At 33.3% G+C, this 4,884-nt stretch overlaps 1 long non-coding RNA gene across 1 annotated transcript in view; it reads right to left on the minus strand.

Moving 5' to 3' along the window:
* Positions 1-3,523: 3,523 nt before the first annotated feature.
* The window catches only part of LOC107709745 (uncharacterized), a 13,161-nt gene continuing 11,800 nt past the window's right edge, over positions 3,524-4,884 (minus strand). The window contains exon 3 of the long non-coding RNA XR_001636526.1: positions 3,524-3,533. This is a non-coding gene — a long non-coding RNA (uncharacterized LOC107709745). The remainder of the gene's footprint in view (positions 3,534-4,884) is intronic.

Raw genomic sequence — 4,884 nt, forward strand, 5'->3', positions numbered from 1 at the left:
GGACAGCGTCATCCAGAAGCACCTACAAGCGTAGCCATAGTTTAGGCCAACGTACAACAACGTTATCTTCAAATTACACATAAATAAAGCCTCTTTTCATACAACAATTCGAAAACTGTAAAGACAACCAACTATAACGTCACTTTGCTAACTTTATTCTTACCTTAAGTTTAGTGCAGACTTCTCTTCGTCTGGAATGTGCAGGGTTTCCAAACCAAAAATGCGAAGGGAAGTAATTATTTTGTACTGAGTAAATAAAACAAGGTTATTGTTTGTTATGTGTGTGTACCTAAGAAGATTGGCTGGGATTACGTAGATACATTTTGTAAAGGGAAAAAATGCACAATGTCTTGTATTTTGAACAAATGCAGAATAATTCACAACTAGATATATTCATGTAACGATACAAATTTAACATTTTATTGTTAATATCACAGATTTAATTACGTAGCATTTACATCCACTCAGATTTATTTTTTTCAGTGTATGAAGAGATGGATTAATTCATGTAGGATGCCACTGAAGGCCTAGGTGTAGGTGAAGGCCCGCCACTGAGTCTGGCATTACAAGGATATTCAGCTGTCCTTCTTGTCAAAGCACTGTCTTAGGCCTCTTACATTACTGACAATGCAGTTTTTTGCTCTGGCCAGTGGCCACATCTGCAGTCCTCATCTCTCTCTCCAGCAAGTAGAGTCAGTAGAAAGGTCTCTTTTTTGACCTAAGTTATTGGAACTGTGACATTAATGTAAAATGTAGGTGTCTTAAGGACAGCTCCACAGGAGCATGTGCAATAATTGTTTATGGTTATTCTAACCAGCATAAAAAACATTGTTTAAACTCATTCTAATAAAGATCTGTAAAGCTTATTTGGATTTTACAAAATTATCTTTACAGTATCCTGAAAAGGGGACATTTCTTTTATTGCTGACTTTACATACATACATAATAGGAAGGGTCAAACAGGAAATAATTGTACAAAATCAGAATATTATACAGAAGTAAATATGAATATATAATTATATGTCTGAATATATAGAAATACATCTGTAACAAAGTTCGTAGTCACGGGAAGAAGGAGGCGGGAACCGGCGAACACTCAATGAAATCTTTAATAATAAAATAAACACAAAATAGCGCGACAGCCCCTCGCGGACGACTGTCGCGCACAAACGAAACCAAAACACAAAATAAAATCCAGGCCTGGTCCTCTCTCGTCCAACACTGTAATCACTCCTCCTTTATCCTTCCGGAGCTCCTCCGTGAGACTCGAGACTGGTGAGTGGGGGCAGGTGTCCCTCATTAGCAATCACTCCACCGGTCTCGCTCCGTTCCCACGGCTCTCGGCCCCGCCCCCACTCGTCACAACATCTAAATATTACTACCTGTAAGATAAGACACTTAGGTTACTTTTAAATCAGTTATTATAATGATGTGGTTTGAATCATTCAGATCCCTTTACTGGGAGTTTTTCATTTTACATTTCCATTTTCATTTCCATTTAGTCATTTAACAGACACTTTCATCCAAAGCGACTTACAAATGAGAACAATAAAAGCGAATAAAACCAACAAAAGAGCAAAAGAGCGTTTTGTTGAAATATACCGTCTTGCTGTCTTGGAAAAGCTAATGTAAAATGCCACAATCTTTTTTTCATTTTTCTTAAATATATATATGATAATTAATCATAATCAAAATTGTAATTGAAATAGCTTTAGCTTTTCTCTCACTTAACATGTCAATGATATTTTGATGTGTAATGCTTTATCGAAGACCTCCAGCATGCATTTTTTTTCTTTGGAATGCCCTGTAATAGATTCAGCAGGTTTTTGTCTCGCCATTTCAGAATTCACACTTGTTTTGTTTTTTGTTATCCCCCATAGATTTTTTCTACTAAATCAAATGCAGAGCACCAGTCATCTAGAGTGCATGATATGTATAATTAGGCCTACTTTCTCTATGTTTACTGTACAGGTAAACAACTAGACAGACTTTGAAGATAAGTTTGACGCAGTTTGTAAACCTTAATGTGAACCTCCAAGTTCTGAAAAGTTCAATTCATATAAATAACTCTAAAATGTTTTTAAGGTGGTTTGAAAGCTGATTTCCCCACAGAGATAAAGATGTTTGCCTTTCTAAGGGTCATGTTGCAAACAATGTTGGTTGATGCAAAGTAATTGGTGCACCTTCAGGGCTACTGTTACCTCACCCCGAACCAATTGTTATTGTCCACATTATAAAGTATATTGTTGAAGCAGATGATAATTACATCTTAATTAGTCACTTGTGGTATTATATCAACAGAGGAACACAGAGGGGAACTGTTGCATTTTCATTAATGACATCTAAAATAGTTTGCTTTTAGGGGGCCCATTCAAATGTCAAATAATAATTAATCCTCCGGGAGCAAACTGACAAGCTAATAAATGTTTATCAGACACAACTGCTAATCTGATAATGAAGTCCCAGGACGTTCCAGACCCCTTGTGGCTCTACTTCATAATGGGCAGTTTATTATTCTTTCAAGTCCAAAACAGCTGAATCAAGTTCCAAACAACCTACACAAGGCCTTGTTTGATTTTTCAGTATGAAACATTACCTTTAACTCCAAATCAATAACAATATCAAATAATTGTCAATACAGAAAAACAGAAAATTTTTAGAAAATTGAAAGTGCCTTGTCTTAAAGGAAAGTGAGGTGAAGTGAAGGAAAATGATTAAAAAAAAAACACATGACAAAGACCCAGAATTATTACTGATGTCTAGAGAATAATAGTAGTCAAACTGCACTGGCCCCTTCACTGCAGTAATTCAATTACAGTTTGGTCATTGGTGGCGTGAGTGATTCACAAAGGGTTATTGCAATCGTCCCACAGCATCTCTAATTAAATGCTCATTTACTGTAAATATGACCACTACAACAGCTTTCGTTGAGGGACACACATGCACTGTGATCAGATCTGTATTTTGGTTTTTAGGCTATTCTTGTTTGTCATATAGGTCATTGTGTTAAAGGGATCAATTATGTTAAAGGTTTCATCCATCAAAAAATAAACTTCTGTCATCATTTACTTCTGTCACCCTTAAGTCATTCTGAACCACTGTGTTTGTTTGTTTGTTTGTTTGTTTGTTTGTAATACACAAATAACACATTTAGCAGATTTTTTTTTCCATACTGTTAAGGTGCATGGTGACCAGGAACACATCAATGCATGGACTTAATTCCCTTAAATTAATTGTATCCATTTTATTTGTTTAAAAACTTTGTGAATGAGTGTATATACATTAAGCATGTATAATATGTGTACAAATGAGTGATTGCATGTGCATGTTGAAATATATGGAAATATATGGAATACTGTCTTCTGAAGCATTAGATGTTAGTCAGATATAAGTAATATTTAATCTCTACAGCATATTTCTGATAATAAAATGATAATAATCTTTTCAAATTAATGGAAACCTCTGTTTACTCGTAAGTCCATTACTTAGAACAGGGGTTTTCAAACTTTTTTTGTCAGCCGAACCCCTTTGACCTAAATTATGTACTTGAAGTACCCCCTGAGATTTTAAGTAAATATTTCAATTATTTAATGTCACATTTGCATGTTTAACTTAAAAAAAAAAACATTTATTTTTTATCAGTTTTAAAGTTTTAGTAGTATTTACATAGCTATTGTTATTATTACACTCAACAAATTATAAAAATTCATATTACTGTAATTTACAATGTAATTATTATTATTTTTTAATACAGGGTTTCCCAAAAAGAGAATTATTTTTATACATTTAAGATTTTACAATTACATCACATTTGTATAAACCTGTAACATTTCTTTGCAAAAACTTTTTTTTATTTAATTTTGTTTTTTTATGAATTCATTAATGGTATTAACTGTACCCAGGGATTGAAATGAACTTTTTCACTCACCAGCCAATTTGGCTACAAAATTTTTAAGTTACCGCTAGTGTTGTTTTTGGCGGCCTGTTTTAATTTTAGTTTTATTTAAGTCTTTGTGTGAAACTGTCATTTTAGTTTTTATTAGTTTTAGTCACGTTCATACTCTTTTTAGTCTAGTCAAGTTTTAGTCAACTAAAAGTCTGAGTAGTCATAATTTTCGTTGACGAAAGCAACACTAGTTACCGCCGGCCAATCATAACTTCTACTAGCCAAAAAAAATAAATAATAAAACACGGAAATAAACCAACAGCTTGAGGCTGTCTACACAGGACATGACAAAGTGATCGTTGCAAATTTTGTGTCAGTACTAGGGGTGTGCGATATTGACGAAAAAAAAAAATCTAAATATTTTCTGGGATTTTATCGATAAAGATAATTATACGATATATTGCTGAGTGTGTTATTGTGCTGATATCTTTAGGACTACCGGGGACAGCTGACTTCTAAAGTTTTTGATATTCTTCATATTCTGTGTGGCGGTCAGTTCACAGCAGTGATAGAAATTAATCTTTTCCAATAAGTTTAAATAGATTTTTACCTTTATAAAGTCATTTTTTCCCCTAAAAGTGTGCATCATATTTTGAGGTAAAATTCTTACATTTAATCAGTCAATTATAATAATAATAAATTTAGGCTGTTACTGAACAAATTAAATCAGTATCAAGAAAATTAATCTTTGCAGAAGTTGCATTTAGATGTATTTACACATGTTAATTCAGCTCAGAAGGACATGGAATGCTTTAACCTGCAGTTACAAATGCTTAAAAATTTTTTGATATTTTAAACATGAAATGTTGAATACTGATATTTGAAATTATTTACAAAATGAAAAGATACTTTAAATGTGAAATTAAAATCGCCAGTAGGTGGCAGCAAGACACTGTTAATAAGTGAGTCATTGCGATTGAACCAAATCATTTTAAATG

Source organism: Sinocyclocheilus rhinocerous, unplaced genomic scaffold (assembly GCF_001515625.1).
Source record: "Sinocyclocheilus rhinocerous isolate Xijiao unplaced genomic scaffold, SAMN03320098_v1.1 scaffold1559, whole genome shotgun sequence".
NCBI lineage: Eukaryota > Metazoa > Chordata > Actinopteri > Cypriniformes > Cyprinidae > Sinocyclocheilus > Sinocyclocheilus rhinocerous.